The sequence below is a fragment of the Dinoponera quadriceps genome, unplaced genomic scaffold (genome assembly GCF_001313825.1).
Source record: "Dinoponera quadriceps isolate SergipeBrazil2010 unplaced genomic scaffold, ASM131382v1 scaffold5109, whole genome shotgun sequence".
Classification (NCBI taxonomy): Eukaryota; Metazoa; Arthropoda; class Insecta; order Hymenoptera; family Formicidae; genus Dinoponera; species Dinoponera quadriceps.
The window spans coordinates 223,110-243,338 of record NW_014559156.1 but is presented as its reverse complement, the minus strand read 5'-3'; the positions used below and the strand labels follow the sequence as shown (position 1 = coordinate 243,338).

General features: G+C 47.1%; 1 protein-coding gene across 1 annotated transcript in view; it reads right to left on the bottom strand.

The window, feature by feature from the left end:
• Positions 1-20,229, bottom strand: part of LOC106750173 (heparan sulfate glucosamine 3-O-sulfotransferase 5) — a 31,655-nt gene that overhangs the window by 6,969 nt on the left and 4,457 nt on the right. Inside the window, exon 2 of the mRNA XM_014630310.1 lies at positions 10,924-11,018. The gene's annotated coding sequence lies outside the window, so the exon portion shown is untranslated. The remainder of the gene's footprint in view (positions 1-10,923; positions 11,019-20,229) is intronic.

Genomic DNA, 20,229 nt, shown 5'->3' with positions numbered 1-20,229 from the left:
CATAAGACGCACGAGAGATGATAAGGAGACTATTAAAAATTCAAAACATAAACGTCTCGCGATTGTCTCTAAGGAGAGCGCAAGGCGGGGAGATAATTTTCTCCCTCGCCACCGCCGGTCTCTTATCTTCCTTTTCCGTCCGTTTAAATGAAAATCAACCGCGGATCGTCCGAAGGGGATGCGCGGCAGGAAAACGCGAGGAGAAGCGGTTCTTCCTTCTCCATCGTCGTCTCCCGAGTTGCTGGAAACGAAGGGTCGTCACTTGAAGCGTCGTCGTCGTCGTTTCAACGAACTCCGTTCGTTTCTCCTTCCGCGTAACCGCGCTGACTCAGAGGTCGAAAAATGCAAATTCCATCGCGCGGATCGCATGATTCCCCCGGTGGCGTCCGCGCGAGAATCGTTTTCGAGGGCTACCGCCGCTGCTTTAACGACTGCTTCGCCAGTCGATGTGCTCGAAGCACGCGAAAACGGTAAAAGTTCGCAACGGATCGATACTTTCCCGGAAACTTCCAAGTGTGTCGCGAGAATTTGACAGATCGCGGCTGCGAGAGAGAGAGAGGGCGCATCGACACCGCGTGTCGCGAGCGTCTCGTTAGAAAACGCTCACCAGAGAAGATACATTCAGGTTGCCGTTTCGGATCGGCCAAGGGTTAGAGGATTCTCGCTCGCAAATTCAACGCGGCCAGATAAGACAGCAAGGATAATAAGCGGAGACGACGAGACGCTTAAATAACGGCGGCGAGGAGAAGATTCGCGCCCGAACTTTACTTTCCCTTATCGAAGAGTCGAATTATTCGCGTGGACCAATGAAGAGACCGCTATCGCACCGAGAGATAAGGCACCATTTGTCAGTTCAAAGGAGAAGGCGCGTTCTATTATAGATAAACGTTATCTGTGTGTTGACCTGGAGTTTCGTAAACGCAAGCACAAAGTCGGCCGCAACGCCGTGCGTATTTTCGCCACGTGCCGAAATGAAAGAAAAGAAGAGAGTTTCTGGAGAAAAATTCGATCTCGTCCACGTCTTAACTGATTTCCGCCTGAAAGCTAACGAGGGACTCCATCAAATTCGACGCGGATTCCCCGGAATCCGCCCGCTCTTCATTCCCTTTTCTCCCTCCGTCCTTTCTTATCCGAGACGCTCGACACAGTTTCCGATTTCATCATCGAGTGCTCTTCATCGTGACACATTTCCGTTGTGCGGCTGTACACGGAGGTCAAACGGATTTTGGTCGCGCTCTCGACACACAGGTCGGACCTTGAACTTGTCCGGCTCTTTTCTAAGAGTTTGAAATCTATGGACCCTTCACGCTCCCTTCCCGGTTGTTTATCGTGCCGGTAAAATATCCAGTGAATGTATCAACCAATAAATAACCACTAATATATATATATATATTTTTTTTTTCATACATTTAGCGGTTACCTCGCGCGACAATGTGCCCTTAATTTAACCCGGGTAGATCGCATTCGGCGTAGAAGGTTACACACACACACTCGCAGACGTGAATTCGAAGGTAGCATGAAACGAAGCTCCGGCCGCATAATCGATGCTGCAAACCCGATTATGGTAATTTGCGCGGGGTTAGATACAGCTCGCGCTTGAAAACTTTAGAAAGGGTGCCGTTGCAACTAGAATACCTCTCGGTCTTTTCAAGGACAGAGACGCGCTCCGTTACCCTCCCCCGTGGTGCATCCTTTGACCTTTTCCACATTACCTGTGTGTGGTCATTCGGTTATTTAGTATATCCGGCCACATAAACAACGTATAAATAACAGCAACGTTCAAGGGACTCGCGCGCTTCGTGAATAATGAACGACGAGCAATCAGCGCGCTCCCACCCCCGTCCTCTTGCGTCGAAAAATGACCCGACCGTGTGTCCGGACAAACACGTATCGATCGGATATCACGCGCCGTTATCGCTTTATTTTATATACGCGGACACGCAACGTGTTCGCGTTACATCAAACGAGAAAATGAAATCTCCAAATTGGCCGTAATTTCAGCGCGCGCGAGCGAGGCTGGGGATATCGGCACGTGACGTATGATCGATATACTCCGCGGTAGAATCTCCCGGCATCATCCCGCAAATTACATAATTATTCATAACACGAGCGCCGTAAAAGCAAGCCGTTACGGCGAGAGATATATAGCGCGCGTTGCCAGTCACATAGCGGCTTTCCTTCATTACGAATTTATCCGAGGCTCAATTGCGCTCGATATCTAATTCGCGCAGTCGATTTCGCTAATGGCCGATGACGCGACGAACTCACCCCCGACGACGACGATGGGTTAACGGCGAGTGAGCGAGTGATATTCGAGCCACGGGCTCTCGTTATTCGGGCCGTACGAAACAGAATACGCGCAGGAGGAAGCAAGAAATAAAGGAGAATGAAAGAAAATGAAAGAAAGAGAGATCGGTTATGCATACTAATGGCGGCACCGGCATTGGCTGACGGCCTCGTACACATAACGCTACGCTGTGTGCTAAAAACAGAACGGTTAGCAATTCCCCGCGAGCGGATTAAATGGACCGTCCCCGAGTTTGGATGCCACTTCGATGCTCTTAAAGGATAGTTTGGCGCTTACTGAGTTTATCTTATCAGACTAATAAAAACCTACTTTGACAATATCGACTCCTCTCTTGAACCTTTAATTTTTAGCGAAAAAATTATTACGAATTCAAGATCTCGCGACACCACCCTTATCTCTTGACCTTACCTCACGCAGCGGGTCAGGCGTCGGGCGTGTGACGTCGGTATCGGGCGCAGGCCTCGTGACGCGTTCATTAATCGGTTGCGTAGGAGAATCGGGCACGTGAGAGAGAGAGAGGAGTATAACGTAGGCGTACGGACGCGATCTCGCGGGGGCGGCGAGCGGAAACGTAGTAGTAATAGTAGAGCGGTGGGCGGCCAGTAGTAGCGTTCTACCCCCTTTCTGGTCCTGGCTTATTGCCACCGGACCGCCAGGGAGAGAGAGAGAGAGAGAGAGAACGCGTGCGCACTCGCCGTTGAGTGCGGCCAGTGAGTCAAGGTCTCGACCGGTCTGATCGACCTGACCTCGCTTTTCTTCTTAAAACGAGTAACCGACCGCGCGAGAAACATTGACCGGAGGCACGCGTGCCTGCGTGTACATCTACCTGGCGGACGTGCAGGCGTGTTGAACAACGTTGACGTTCATCGACTGACGGTTTCTCGCGAGTATCGATTGCCGGAGGGTCGCGACGACTCCGAAATATACTTCGAGATGATCTTTCTCGGCGCGGAATGTGTTAAAGAACTGTGCCTGCGCTGAGTATAAACGCGGAGATGCCGAGTCAAACTCGACGATGGCACCGCTGCTGCGGGCCGTATAAGACATTTTCTCATATATACAGTGTAGATTCCGATTAAAATAGCCAAAGCTGGTTTTCGATATAGGTTACGATTACCAATTGTTATCAATATTCTAATTCACAGGCAGCTCAAAGTACTTTACAACCTTAGTTATGATACGTAAGAATCTGTAAAAAATAAATGAAAAGTACGCGACTATGTATGTATTCATACTTCCTGTGAATCTTTTCACGCGCAACTATGTTAAAATAATTATTATACGTTTGTCGTTTACTGATAAAGTAGTCAGTTAATCTAAATAATTTGAAAAATTGCATTAGAAAGAAGACACTGTGTGGATCTTTGTGTCCTATTCTACTGATAATGTCAATAAGCAGAAATGTATTGCTTGTGGAAACATCAGTATAACACAAAAGCTCTACGATTTAACCGGCATTTTCAAAAGTGTAATAAGGTTAATAAAATAAACGTAAACGCGAACCAGATCTATATTGGTAATAGTTTTTAATTTTGTTACTATTGTTTTTCTTATTAAAAACTAATATAAAATATAGCTTAATATAAAATTCAGCTTAATATAAATTTTAACTTTCATATTTCTAAAGCTTTTGTTTTAAAAATATTCCATCACACATCAATTTAAATTAAAAGACTTTATTATTATATTGGCTTCGTTTCTCTTCAAATCATAACAATTAGTATGATTTGCTATTTAACGCAAAAATATCTTTTCACATAAATCATAAATTTATTTTATTGTTACATACTAGTTTCTCCTTTTCATAGTTTTGACCAGTTTAGTTACAAAGTTCGAGACGATAAAAACCGGAATTTACTATGATTTGTTCCACTTACCAAAATATTCCGGTCAACCCTGGTTATATTTTTAATGTTATTACGCTCAATAAAGCACGCACGCGTAGCGTATATATACGTGTGTGTGTGTGTGTACTTGTAAAATGTAAATATTTAAAGTGTCTCGCACGTTTCATTCAATTTCGTAATATAAAATGGAAACTAGGAAAACTGGGAAACTTCTTTGGAACAACACCGAGGAGGGCCAAATAGAACGATCTGTTTGCGTTTCCCACTTAGGATCATATATTTAAAACATTACACTTCTAACCAGAACCTGCATAAATTCCCCAACCAGAATATATCATATTAACTATTTTGAGAGATCGAATTGAATCTCCCAATCAGATCGCAAGAAATGTTCTATGCTGCAGGGTTTCCGAGCTCGTATCTCTCTCTCTTCTTGCTCTGGTTTACAGTGGTGTCTCGTAGTTCGGCGCGTAGATAAGCGTAACCGAGTCATGAGTGCGTAACGAATGAATGAGTGAACTACTCGCTCGCTGCGAGTAGTAACGGTCGCTTATTGATCAGACAGGCGCGAGCGCGTGTCGTGGACGCGACGATAAACGCACAGGACGACGCGGATTAACCCGAGTAATCCCGTAAACGACGGCCTTCGCTTATCCAAACCGCCAACTACCGGCCTAGTGTGTGGGTGGTGTGCGCGTGCGAATTAACGCATTTACCGCTGTAAACGACGGCTGGCGAGAGGCAATTGATTTTTTTTTGAGTCCCCACCTCGTTAACCGGGCTAACTAAGACAGGTCGCCTTAAATCCCATTCGCTCGCAGATATTCGATTAACTGCGCTTCGCCCGCCCGGGAGTTTCCGCCATTGTTCGTCGCCGGTTACTCAAAACGAGACGGCAATTGCTTGGAATATTGTAGCCCAATCGTCCGTGACGACGACGAGCGCGATGCGAAAGCTCGCGAGTGGCGCAACGAATTCGTCGTTATTTCGTTGTTGTTACCGCTCTCGCGCGAATATTTGGGAAAAATAAAGAGAGAGAGAAGGGAAAAGAGTAAATCGCACACACGCACGGTGTTGCGCTCCGCTCGGCTGACATCGTCGTTTACACGGCCCTTTAATTAATTCCCCGTAATTTCCGAAAAACGGCGGCGAAAGAGCGTGAGTAAATATTCATTGCGAGGGGGGAGCTAAAGCGAACAAAGTCGGACATCGTCGTGCTCCGTTCCCGGTAAATTCGTTGGCCGAGCACCACGCCAACCGAGCTGCGTTTATGAATTTATGAATATTGCTAAAGCTAAAGTCTCGGGTCGTCGGGTCAAAAGTTCACGTGTCCTTCCGGCGACGCGTGGGCGTAGTGCCTATGAGAGAGTAGGTTACGTGCGAAGCCACGACGCGTGTGTATATAATAATTCGGCGCAAATTCCGGCGTCGTCCTTTTGTCCGTCCGTTCGCGCCTTCTCTCGATGACACTGATAACCAGCCGCCGCTTCGGAGCGTTCGAGAGTAAGCCTCTCACTTTCCAAATTTAATGCAACACGGAGCGAGTTAGGTTGCAATTTGCAGCGCGCCGGTGCATTACGGCACGATAAAACGTTAATGCATCTCGCTCGGATAACCGCGTGTGTCTCTATCCGCGGCTAAATAAGACGTAGTGCGAGCATTGCGAAATCGACTTGGAGATCCGGACTCTATCGTTTCCTCCCCGGGGAATCGGCGGAATGGTTAGTTTTATCATCGTGCTTTACGGCGATCGGAGGGCGAGGCCCCGTGTGTTAAATTCTCCCGCGGCGTGTTCTTTACAATCCGTTTCTTGTCTTTTTCTTCTCCCCTGCCGTTTTACGACGTCAGGTGTATTTTACCGGTCACCAGCTGAATTTGCGCCGTCTCGTGGCTGTTTCGCGAGAGATTGCGAACGTACGTACGTGAGCGCCCGGTGCGAGAATTGATTTCGATTGTTTCGCGAAGGCTCCCACGCATGCGGAACATGCAACTCTTACAGGAAGAAAAAAGATCCTGTTGGTGCAGCTAATCGTCGTTCAGTTAGAAATGTTCCGCTGCTGTTAGATGTATAGGTACTATATCTAATACATATCTACTGCAGCTGAACTTGCAAGCGTCTGTTTGATAATTTATGTGCAGCCCCGGGAAGTGCACGATTGACGTAAACGACGGTAGAACGGTAGAACGAAGGTAGAACTCTCCAAAGTGCAATCAGTGTATTATCGCTGAGAAGCAGTCCATTGGTGATCATAGCTGTAAGTATAGCGCTGCAAGTCGGTAAAATTTCGCTGCGAAAATCTGTTAATAGCGGCAACCGTTCCCATCGAAGAGAGATTTAATCACGGAAACGATATTACTTGTTACTTTTAATAAGATGCTCGTTTTTATCCGTATTCGTTTAGGAGTAATTAAAAGTGAAATACCCGGCAATTTATTGTTGACAGAATAGCTACGTGGTTTTCAAGCGTGAAGGAAGTTCCGATAATTTGTGAAAGATTTTATTTAATATCGTGAAATTAAGTTTTCATCAGTCTACAGGCCGTCTGTAAGTAGACGCAAATTATCCTTGAGAGCGCGTCAGAGTAGCGTCGGAATTACCACGTGAAATTAGCCCGGCGCACACGTTGAAAGGAAGTGAAATCGTCTCGAGTGCAAGACGACGCGGCATTAAAGGTGACAGATGTCTCGAGAGAGGAGGAGGAAAATCAATTTAGAGATCGACGTTGCGCGCAGAGAAGAGTTGCGTCCTTCACGAAGCGGCGATGACAAAATTACCGCTCTCGCGGTGGCGGCGCGTTCGACACCGCGAGCACAAATCGTGTGTCGCACACACACCTCGCTTACCGTACACCACCTTTTGTTAACACGTCCGTTTGCGAGCAACGTCGTTTCCCCCGCGCACACAATCTCGCGCTCGTCGTCCCCTGAAAGCAGCGTTGCTCGCGAGTCAAACTCGTTTTGCCGCCAGTTTCACGCGCGAGAGAAACGGGGGAGAAAATAGGGCAAGAGAGGGAAGGGAAGTGTGTCAGCTACGGCAGATCGACCCGAAAATTCGCACGACGCATCTTTCGGTACGCGCGCACATACACGTGCATTGTACATACGCCGGCCATCGTATTTCCAAGCGGGGGTTAGAAATGCCCGAGAAGAACACGCGTATGGCTAAAATTCTGCCTTTCATGTTTCTTTTTTTGGTTTCGGAACGCGCCCGTGGTGGAACCTGGAGAACACGTACTGTGGAGACAATTTCGGAAACAACGAGAGGAGTATATGGAGTATCTTCGACGAGGGTAGAGGCGGCGAGAGCTCATCGGAGCTCACCCCGATGACTCCTCCCGAATGAAAATTCATTTCTCGGCCCGATAGAAGTTGTGAGAGAAACGGCGACGAGCGGAAACATCATTGTCACGACGTTATCGCCCTCCGCTGCTTGATATTATCTTCCGTACAGGAGCGTAAATCAAGTTAATTATTCAACGGAGGAAGCGTGCGCGCGCGAAAGAGAGAGAGGGAAAGGGGAGCAGAGAAAGAGATCACCGTCGCCGACGGGAAAAAATTACGCAAAGGTAAAGTCGCTTCAAAAGTGAGTTAATACTTTAACAATCACGAAAAGTTCGGCACAAGGTTGAAGGAGAAAGAAAGAAGGGAAGAGGGGGAAGATTCCAAAGAAAGGATATCGCGCGCGCGGCCGTAGTAGCGCTTTAATCCATTCAGCTACCGGCTCAACTTCTCCCGGCCATTTTGCAACTTGCTCGTTTAATATTGTCCCACGAAAATCTACTCCCCGCGAGGATGACTCGCAGACAGGATGCATAATGAAACTATAACGCGTTCGCTCACTTAGCTCGTTGCGAGCGTGATTAATTAATCGGAGTATCGTTAAACGGGCGAGCTTAAGCGCTCGAGAGTTAAAAGCTAAAAGCAGTGGTCGCCGTCGCACGCGCCGTTCGCGTGTGTGCGCTTTTTTCTCTCTCCTTCTCTATTAATCTTTGTTTTTCTTTTTCCGCTCCTTTTATTACTCGCCATCCTGCGCGCGCGCACCTTCGTTTTCATTATCGAGCGCGATATCGATGTGGCGTTTCGTAGTTTCGATTTCGAGGGTTGCGAAGGAACGAAAAAGAGCGCGCGGATTCGACGAAGGAAACAAGATACGTCCAGCCGGGAAATCACGTGGGCGGTCGAGCGGACGAAAAAAAGAGGAAAAGAAAGGAGCGAAAAAATATAACGGAGAGAGCGACATCGAGTTGGTGCAGGGTCAAGCCAATAGGTCAATGTACCCCACGGAAACCCACCTACAAATGACGCCCACACGAACGGCCGCAACGGAGCGATCGACTTTATCGGAGCGATGAGTTGCGCCGCGGAAGAACGCCGCAGAGAAGCCGTGATATTTCCGATACGCGTCCGCTCTCTCCCTCTCTCTCTCGAGTCTCTTCCATTGCGACGAAACGTACTTCCCACACCCACGCGTTTAATTTTACACATCGACGAGTCTCTCTCTTTTTTACTCTTACATACACACATGTTACTAATGTTCGGTCTCAACGAACGCGTTACATATTACGACAATTGGCCCGTAAATATATTTTCTTAAAAACCTCTTTAAATTTTAACAACATATTAATCGGAACACGACCTACATATGTGTGAAATTAGAAAAAGACTGACTGTACCGAAGCGGAGAATAATTAATTGAAGTCAAGATTGGCACTATTTACGTATATCACAGATATAAGAAACGGCTTTTGATGTTACATTCCAATTCTAGCAACCGAGTTACATCGAGAAAAAAGCGTCACCGTTCGAGTAATATTCACTTGATCCAAGTAAAATGATTACTCCGATACTCTTTGATGAAACAGCGTCTTGAGATTTTCTTGTAATATTCCCCATCGCGAATCGGATAAATCTAAATGACGTGTAATTAGTTTTAAATTAAATTTTCTGCTGCCGTGTGATATACTATTTTGTGTGATACATTTCGTATTTGGTACATTCCGCGTGTGTGCGCTTGGTAGGAAAGAAAAAAAGAGGGAGAAGAATATACGTATAGCAGAGCTGTAAGAAACCGTACCGACCGCGAGCGAGTTCCGCGTGCGCGTGGCGGCGGAGTGGCGTTTTCTTTGAGAATCTTTCGTCGTAGATGATGCACCGTGGAAGAGAAACGCGTGCTTCCGCACGTACCATTTGTTTCGTGGAAAAAAGAGAAGCGCATTTAATTCTCCTTTTATTGCAGAAATGCGCGCTTCTCGTTGTCTCTCTCTCTCCCGGTCCTCTTATTTCCGCGTTCAGAGACTCCGGTCGGCGCTACTGAAATATTCATGAGCCACTCTCTCTCTCTCTCTCTCTCTGGTAAACAGCTGAGAAAAAAGCAGCAACGTTGTCTCATATTTAGCAATTATTCAATTAGCCGGTGTGCCGCCGCTGTGACGAGAGAGAGAGAGAGAGAGAGAGCGGGAGCGAACACGCGAGCTTCCGTCGTTGATGAACGGCGCGCGAGCCCGGCGGCGGCTTCGCATTTTTGGACGACGTTCGGTCTCGTTAAGGGGATCTTGGACACGATCGGTCTCGTCCTGTGCTATTTCACGTTTTATCTAACGGTCGAATTAAAGGGGGCGCGCTCCCTTACTCCCGGATAACGATCAGGCGAGGGTACAATAATCTGAAATTAGATCAACGATACATAGCCTCTCCCGCCTGTTGTAGCTCACCGCGCGACAGAAGTGTTCCTCGCTTCCGGTAAGAAGATAGACCCTCCACCGCTCGATATCCTATTACGGGGCTCTGTTTATCCTCGAAAACGCCGATGTGTCGCGTGCCCGGATTTCCCCCAGCGTTTCCGATCGTGCGATCCTGTTTCTCTCGCATCTCTCCTCCTCTCTCTTTCTTTATCTTCAGTTGCGACGTCGCGTCGAAACTTTTCATCGTCGTCATTAACGATACAAACGACGTCCTCCTCCTCACCAACCAGCCGTTACCTCACGCGGAAATCTAAATTCTGTCATCGTCATCGGCGCTTAATTGTCGACGCTTTCGAATGAACGATCACCTCTAATTAAGATCGCAGTTAAGAGTCGTCGCGCTGCGATCATCATCTTTTCGTTCGCGAGAGACGACGACGACGAAGATGACTCGTCACCGTCTTTGCCGAGTGGGAAGCCGCAACCAGCGGGAAAACACGAGAAGAGACTCTCGCTCGAGAGAAACGTCTTAATTAAGTATAAGTAACGAGAGAAAAGCCGTTCGACGTCTGCGGTCGAGCCGGACAAACGGGCGAACTCAATCCGGTAAACCTTACCGCGGTAAGAGCCGCGCGGTTCTCTCGCGCGCCTCGAGTATAATTTCTCGTTTATTCGTTTTACCCGCTAATCGATACCCGACAATTACGAGGACCACGAACAAGCGGGGGGAAAAGGGTCTCGTCTCTCCAAAGAGAGTCGTCGAACACGACGCGGGAGCGGGGAATCTCTCGCGGTTCGGCGGATTCGAATCGATATACGTCACCACCGTGTTGCATCGCCGCCGGGACGTTTCGAAGGCTCTTTGAATTATTCCGCCGGTGGCGGACACGTACATTGTCTCGCGTGCGCCCGCATACATGCCTCGTTTTTGTTCTTTTCCCTCGTCCCTCGATCGTTCGAAGGCCAGGCGCGGACGGAATAATCGACGGACGTGATTTCTCTCAAATGGTCCATTGTCGTTCGCGTTAATGTCGCGCGTCGATACTTTGATCCTCGTCGCTCCTGAACAAGGATTTCACCCGCTTACCTTTTTGTGCCGCGTCTAACTCAAGAGGTCCCCTCGCATCGAAGACGGAAGTTCACAACCCGCGCATCATGTCGACGCCGAGGACACGGCGAATTCTGCAACAGCGCGAAAATTGACCTTTTGCAGGGGTTTCAACCAAATATAAGAATAACTATAACAAATATTTATACATATAAAAATATTAAAAAACTGTTATAATATTAAAGACTAATATACTGACATTGTAAGAGGAATTTCAGAATTACTGGCCATTTCGTTAGAAAACACAGTGGTGGGGAGTTTATAATTTATAGTAATATTTGATATTCTTATATGTTAATTTTATGTATTTTTCAAAACTGAAAAAATTCGTATAATGTATATTGCTCCTTTATTATGTGAAAAGAGATTCCCTGTCTCCTTCTTTCCGACTGTCTCAAGCAAACAAACAAGAGAAACAGTAGAAAATCAGTCACCGATAGTTTCAACTGGTTCCGTTGATATTTCATAGCAAGGTTCAGGAATATCGCTTCAAAGATCAATAAACGCGGTGATATGGTTAGTTTACAAAACAACTCTTAACCCAAACATTTTTCGCGTAATTCAGCGACAGAACACAGAAATTGGTGCAAGATCCGAAGTGATTTAAGAAGTTCAAAACTCATCCTGCAAACCATTGCCAAATAAATTACTCACCGCTGATTTGTTACTTTAATCTTCGCAAGAACGATAGCTCAAGCAAAACTTCACAACGAAACGAAAACTTAAACGACAGTAATAATAACAACAACGGACGCACCCTGCAAACAGAAACTGCCACTTCAGCTCCAACTATCGTACACACAGTAAGCGAAATTCATGTTCCGTTCGACAGAGTTCGGTACTTTACAACCGAGAAACATGGACATGTCGATTTACTGTATCCAGTCAGTTACCATTTTAATGAGAGGATATGAATTAGTTTATTACTTCGTTCACACTAGAAAATGTTCAAACGTATATTTTGCATACATGTTTACAGATACGCGCATAATGAAGCAATCGCAATTACGCGAAGTTTTTGAAAATATATATATCCGTTTATCAGCTTCAAATTCACACGAAGGAAGAGAAACGTTAGTCTCGTTGCCCCTTTCTGACGATCGTTAGAGGTAAGGAAGACAATCGCCAATAACATTACACCGCGTTTTTTCTTCGCACGAGTCATGCTCGTAGTCGAGCAGTTATTTGTATCGTTGGCAAATATATACACGTGTATACGTATCATAGAATCCGTTTAAACGATTAAACGTTTAGTTATATCGAAACGGTTCCCATCAGGCGTTTCTGAACGGATATACGCCGAACGTTTTAAACCAGTATTCGAAAACGGATCGAAGCGGGAGACCTACATAAATGTTTAGTGTATCGTTACAACAGCCACGATACGGTTCTGCGACCGTTCTATCTTTCCCTAGTTATCGTTAACTAGGAAAAAATTCGACAATAAGAGCCAAACAATAAAGCGGTTGTCAATTGCTTATATTTAAATGATTAATAACATGATGGAATTCCAACATGTTATTGATAATTTAAATATAAGCAATTAATAACTGCCTTATTATTTATCAAATTTTTTTCTCGAACCGATTCGCCGATTTTTCAATTCTTCCCCTAATTGGTTACCAACGAATACCGTCCAAGTATAATGTTCGTTGGTGCTTTTTCTCCTTCGAATGTAAAGAAGTTTCGCGGGAGATACGAATCAGTTATCGTCACGGCGCAACGAACCGGCCCCCTCGAAGCCGCTCGTCGGAAGCGCTCACGGCAAAGAAGCGTATGTACGAGGAAAATGTCGGCGGAGAGAAGTCTTCCTCCGACATTTCTTACGGCGGACGGACGGGCGAGCCCGTTCTTAGCGCGAGACGTTCTTACAATTTTCAAGTCGTCCCCGTTCGCGGCTTCGAGTCACGGCGCGAGGAAAAACATTTTCCGAGGAAATTGGAACGGAGGAGAAACCCCGGCGAGGAGATGAGGGAGATGGCGGAAGGTCCGCGGAATTTCTCCGGTCCGAAAGAGCGCGCTCCACACGAAATCGTTGTTTCGTGCAACGATTAATTTTTTTCGAATTCTTACGATATCGGCTCCATTATCCCTCTCTCACCGCAGCGCCCGAGATTATTTATCGTTCCGTCATTAGCCCGCGTATCGCCATTATCGTGTATACTTCGCCGCCGCTGCCACGTGTCACCCACAAAGTAGAACGCGCGTTTAATCTCCGCCACCTCCGCGGCGATACGATACGCGAATTAGCATAAATACCGCGAGAGCGATCGGCTCGTAACTCATCCAAGAATGGATTTCCCCTTCCGTTCCGCCGTTATCCTTGGACGCTTGGTGTGATTAATAAATTGGTCCGATTAATGTGTAATCAGTTAGGGCCGGGTCGATTGAAAATTAATGGCCTCGATCGTTGTCACGCGAATTTAATCGCAAACTGGCCGCGTCACGCGGCGGTCGCGCGTACAAAATCGTTGTATCGCGTGGTGCGTGAAATACGAGCGATGTCGACGCCGCCGCAGTGATCGATAGTAACTTTCTGGCTGATAAGAATGTCGTCTCGAGGTGACCCGCACCAGCATACCTGAATTCAAAGTGACAACGATGCGCGAGCAAATGAAACACAGAAGTACCCTCGGATCTGAAGCAAAAGCGTTTTTGTCGTCTCATTAGATTTTCCTCGCAGAGACCTTCGTATCCAACGATATGAAACACTCTCACACCTGAAATAGGTGATTGAAAGCGGCCGAAAAGTCGGTGCCACGATTAGCGTGACTTTTCGGCCGATCATCTTATTCAGACCACAAGTGCGATATATCGTTGGAAAGGTCTCGGCGGGGAGAATCCAATGAGACGATAAAAACGAGGCTCACTTTTGCGCCTTCTTTTACGGCCGACGAGAACTGCGCTAATATCGTTAATCCGGGCGACAACGCGCGCGTCTCTCTCCGCGTGGCGCAGGTGAGAAAAATACGAGATACGCTTCCGGCCCTCAGTGTGTTGGAGCGGAATGAAAAACGACGCGTCGCGTTCGCGTTGGTCGGTTAGTTAGTTACGACGCGCGCCGTAACGGGACGTTATTTACAAGCCCGCTAAACTCCCGGCCGGCTCCTTCGTGATTGATCAACAGCAGACGGCGCGCGTAATCGCGCAATTATCGCAGCCCTCCGTAGACACCGCAATAAAACATTTGATCGCGACACGCGACGGAGTCTGTGGTAATCGCATAATTTCGCGTGTCCGCTGTTGACGACGTCGTTACCATTGTCGATGTCGTTGCGCTCACGCGACGTCCTCTGCACCAGGGAAGATATCCTTTCCTTACGTTTCGTCATACTCGTAGCAGCTGGGAGTTTTGCGAGAGCGATCGTTTCCAGGAGATGGGAAATAGAATCGATGACGAGGGAGAGGAGAAGAAGGAGAGGGGATCGACGAGCGTTTGCGAAGGATCACTAGATAGAAGCGACTTTCGCGACTTCCACGGTGTGTTATCTCAACGCAGCACGAGAGGAGGATTACGCCGCGGGCAGTTTTCCCTCCGATGAGAGATATCACGTCATATTTTACCCGCCGTACCCCCTGATGTTTCATCGTCCGGGGGCTTTTTCCCTTTTACGAGGCAATGATTCCGCGCGCACGCACGCGCTGCGAAACTGTGCCTCGGGCTGCTTTTCTTCTCTCCGCCTGTTTCTCTTTTATTCTCCGGCTTCTCGATCCCTTTTGCCTTTGTCGCGTATACAGCGAGCCCAGATATCGAGTTTAATGGATTGGGTAAAGAAGAAACGCCTGCTCTCTCTCTCTTTTCTTGCGATGCGCGACATCTACTTGCGCCGAGAACGCTCCAGCGCGAAGGCGAAGAGACATCCGCGATTATTTTTCTTCGCGACTTCCGCGCGATAAATAACGTCTCTCTCTCGTCGTAATAATTTTTGCGTCCGCGAACGATCACGCGGGCGCGCGCCTTTTCTCTCCGTCTCGCAATTCTGAGAGGGGAAACTGCGAAGAGAACTTTCCTCGAGGCGTCCAGCACTGGGCGATTCGAAACGATTTGCGAGATCTAAAACGAGACGGAACAACGCAACGTAGACGGAAATTCAGCTAACGGAATCACTCCGGAGGGGGGAACGACCAAAGGAAGAGCGTCTCTCTTCGTGTCCGTCGCAACGTCATCGTTTCTCACGCTTTATGTTGACGAAACTCGAAGATCCGGACGAAGATCCTCGGCGGGCTCGATAGCCGCCCCCAAAAATCTATCGCCGTCTGTCGACAACTCCGGATAAGAGATAAGCAAGAGATACATTTTCCTATTAAATATCAAATATGTGGCGAAACTCGTCGAAAAAAAAAACATCGCGATTTTTAATGACTGATCATATAAGAAACATATAACGTGATCGTATCAATATTTATGTAACATAATATTACGATGAGGATCTCTCTACCGATGCTTTATCGAGTTCGTCATCGACTTTGGCATCTCCTTGACGCTCCGGCGCCTTCAAAGGGGATGATCGCGAATAAACGCAAGGAGGGGCAGGTTTTAACGCGAAAGGTATGATGAGAGACGCGGGTAAGCCGGAAGAACACCATAAGTCGACTTATTCGTCGCTAATTGGCCGACAAACATTGCGATACTGAAGTGCTCGCGTACCGTAAGTAGGCTGCGGAGTGAGACTATTAAGGTATAAAGTCACGCGCGGAGGATCCATCGTAGAAGGAGTGCCACACAATGGCAGACAAATTGCTCGGCGCGGTATCGCTGAATTATTCGTCATACCTCGACCCTTTACGTCAGGGCTTGCCGCGAATTACGTACGCTTCTGGAATTTCTACGGAAACGCCGAGGGCTTGATAAAGACGTTGCTCTGCGCTCACCGAAACCGTTTCTCCACTCTCTCTCTCTCTCTCTCACCATCTGTTTCCACACCTTCTGTTACATCCAATCTCGCCGCGAGACGACGCCTAGATAAATTTACGTAACGAGAGAATTGACGGGGCAAAGCTCGGGTCGGAGTCAATCTCAAGGATGAAGAGAGTATCGCGCGTTCCGCGAACAAAAACGAGAGAAAAAAGAAAATAAGAAGAAAAAGTAAAAAAAGAAAAAAAAGAGGGATAAATTCGCGATGACTCAGGCGAGAATCGACGGTTTCCGTGAGACAGCTGCGACGGAAAAATCGTCGGTAAAATTCGAGATAAAAAAAGAAGAGAAAATTTATCTCCTCGAGATAAGAAGACACTCGTGCTGGATTTAAGCACAGCCGGCTTTCCCGGGGGAGGAGGCGAGAGAGAGAGAGGGGGTAGAAGAGAGGATTCATAAATCAATGATATGTTGTTACGACGTATCGTCGGGCGAATTCGACTGAACGCACTGAGTGTGTACTAGAGACTTATTCATAGTCTGTTCCTACTTAAAGTAATTCTAAATCATCTTCAAAAATTTCTTAGCCAATGAAATCCACACGGGTGATTCACAGGTTATTTCACTGGCTGAGAGATATTTGAAGATGTATTTAAGGGTCTACAGAAGAGCTAAGGGAAAATCCAGGGTTGACTTCGTGCGGCGAGAGGGCGAAGAGATGTACGGATCCATCTCTTGCTGTTGACGGCGTAGACATGATCCACCCCGCATACAGCCTCTATACGGATACATGGTGTCTCGACAAGGATCACTGGAGAGGCCCGGGCCGAGCGGTTTACCAACATTTAACGAGTTAAAGAAATTAAGGGCAACAACGGACTATTGAAATCCGCATTGAGACATCGTGTCGGGTCGGGTTTTTCAAACGACAGAGAATTCAGGTTTTATCCTGAACACAATGATTTTGACGTCTCAAAATAATGATACCCTCTAGTAACCCTAAATAATACTCTGCAGTTCTCAGAGGTCCCTCAACTGGCCGTGTAGGATCAATAAAGACAAGAAAAAACAGACGACCATAAGACGAAGAACGCGAAAGAACTCAGAGAGGAGGGAAGGGGATTTGGTGCGACGACTATTGTCAATTCGACTTATGCAGTGAAACTTCTGCGAAAGTTCGCGTCCGTAAGACGCCGACGAGGAGACCAAAGACAAACTGCGCGATCTTAATCCCGCCATTTCTCAGCGCATTCGAGCGGCGCGCGGTCAGGTGTTACGATAGTGTCCCCGGTATAGGAAACGGATGCATCGTGTTTGCTTGAACAAACGGCGCCCGGGGAGCTCGTCCTGTACTGGCAAGTCGTTTCGTCCAAGTTACTCGGCGATTTCAGCAACGCCCGGCGAGACGTACGTTATCGCGAAGAACGCTCGCTCGCGTTAGCTGTAAGACTCGTGTCTCGCAATATAAATCCATAAATAATTCATCGCGACAGAGAGTGCAATGGCGTTCGCGTTCCGCGCGTTTCCGTGCCACTCTCTCTCTCTCCGTCCTTTTTATCGAGAAACCTTATTTCTATCCGTCTATCAAAAATCTATTACGGCGATTACTGTGCATTTTCCAAGAGCGACGTCGCGCGCGAGAAGGTGAACGCCGCCGCGCTAGTAGATATTTTTATCTCCGAGCCCGAGAACGAAATTGGGTCATTCTCGCCGTCCGACGGAGGCCGGCACTTCTTTCTTGACAAAAATTATGCTAATCGACGGTGCTATCACGTTTCGCACGCGAAGCTTTTAAGAAAGGTCGCGCCCGCCCGACTGCAATAGGGGAGGTAATAAATATATCATTAACGAAAACGAAGAGCCGGAGAGTACACACAGGCACTTGCGGCCGATCAACGATGCATTCCGCTGTCGGCTCGGCGCTCAACGCGTAAAGAAACGATAAGTGCGAACGCGTAAAAAGCTGTCCCGGTGGATTATCCGATGAGACGGCACAACAGGTTGCTCTCTCCCCCTCTCTCTCTCTCTCACTACGGGCGTCATATATTCGTAAATGCCGTTCGTGGCTGACGATACGACACGCTGAATTCGGCATCGGCTTACGGGGGAAGAGCGTCAAAACGTGCGACGTAAGTATGGTAAACCGATATTTACCCATGTTTATCGGCCGTGAAGTATGTGTTAAACCCTGTCGGATAGTACACGAACTCTGTCTTCTATGCATAGCACACAGAGAGAAAAGGTTTCTTTAGATTTAATATTTCTACTTATTTCACCGAAATTTATTTCGTAGAAACAACGTATATTTGTGCGAAATATTATTTGTTTGATTAAGAATTTTATTGTTTCATTCAGGAAACCTCTATTATTTAGCAGAAAGAACGCTGTTATTTGAAATTATATCTTTTAAACGAATAAAATATCATTTGGTTACAATGAATATGTAAAATGAAAGGAATGATTTTTTTATGAGAAAATTATCTTTCGTTTCAGACAAATTTTTGCAAAGAAACATGTGATAATTTTCGCCAGACCATCATATATTTTGATAGAGAAGAGCTTCTGGTTCGTGCGCGTGAATTTCAATTTTACGCCGACAAGGCTTTAAAGTGCAAAAACAATACGATAACGTCGCTTTCGACGCTTTTCCTCCGCAACAGCCGTCAGGTTCGTTTTGATCGCCGTATAAAGTCCGAATTATCGAATAAACGGTCATTTATAGACCACGTAGTGGCAGCAGCCAAGCGGCAATCCCGTCGTACGTTAAGCTGCAAAGCCCGCAAACTGACCTGATCGCAACGCAGCGATCGGAAACGCGCGTTGCCGCTGCGACGTGACGTGTGACATGACGGAAAAACGCGGTCGATCGAGCGACGAGTCTGTCGGCAGGTGCGGTAAATATGTCGGGGGCTCGATTAAACGATTCGCCGCTGCCTCGAATACGTTTCGACCCGATAAGATTCTCTCTCCCTCCCTCGCACGCGATTTCTTTTTCCGCCTATCGTTAAAGCTACATTCGGCGACTCAGTGTTCCGTACACGTTGAGGATATCTTTCACGCCGCGCGAGAGGAAAATCCAGGACTAAAAAGATGGGAGGAGAAGAAGGGAGGAAGGAGGCGAACTGTGCGTTAAAAATTGATTCTGGTAGCTGAATCACGGTGTGCTCGCGCGACGTGCGCCGATTCGCGATTCGCAGCGCGCGTCGCCGCCGCCGCGAGGAGGAAATTGCCGGTAACGAAGCGAGAAATGTACAATGCTCCAAGAGAGAGACGGTATCTTATTACGTGTAAAAGTAGAACGCGCCGAGTTCATGAAATAGCGCTAAATGTTCCCGTAGGAAACCCGAAGAAGAAGGCGGCGCTTTCTTTCCTCCTTTTCGAAGGTTTCACGCGAGACTATCGGCGGTATTCGGCAGAATTGAATCTCATCCCGCTGAATTCCAAATTATAGACTGTTCACAAAGGATAACGGCTTTAATATTCAATGTTGCGCCGCGATAACGATCGCTTTCTCTCTCTCTCGCACACCGTCAGTTATTGAATATTGCTAAATAATTTCAGTGCGCGTAACGAGACGTGATTTACGGAATCTTCTCTTTTCAGCGTTGAGGCAAAAAAGGAAGATGAGGAGTAGGACGAAGAAGAGATGGGGTAGGGGGAAAAGCCCGGGCCTTACAACTTCGTACACGCACGTGTATACACTGGACGGAAGCGCCAGAGGATCACGAGAGAGAGGGAGAGAGCGTGTCCCCATGCTCGATTGGAAGCAAGTTACTTTTATATCGTCACGATCGCGCGTCACGTACCGGTAACTTCGGAGGCTGACGCCCTTCGAAAAAGCCCCGCGTCCCAAGTTTAAATATTCCTCGATACTTGGCGACCGTCCTCTTTAAACCTTTTATCCCGCCCGCTTTATAAACGACGCGGACGTACAGCGTATACGACGACGTTGCGAGCGCTCAGGAAAGCATTAACCCCTTTTTTTCGACCTCTGTTTCGACCAAGCTCTCTCTCTCTCTCTCTCTCTTTTACCGTACATTTCGAAGATCCCGGAACCAATTTTAGCGAATTGAAGAGATACATTTTTTCAAACGTGTGTCTCGATCCTTCCAGTTTTTAAAGTACAGCCCAATGTGGAGCCATCTAAAACTTTCGATTCCAGAACAAAGTATCTCTCCAATAAATGTGTATGACCGGGGGAAAAAAAAAACGAAAAATCAATAGGGCTCGTATTAATAGTCGTTATTTGAAACTCGTCTCAAGTGAGATACTCTGATGTAAATCCAGAATTAGATCTGAATTTGACGATTTAATATCGCAATTGCAAGTGTAATGTTGCGTGCATCGTAAGAGGTTTAATTGAAAAAAAACTCAGATCTAGCTCTAAATTCGAATCTGAGTGTTTCACGTAGGACAAGTCTCGAGCAAGA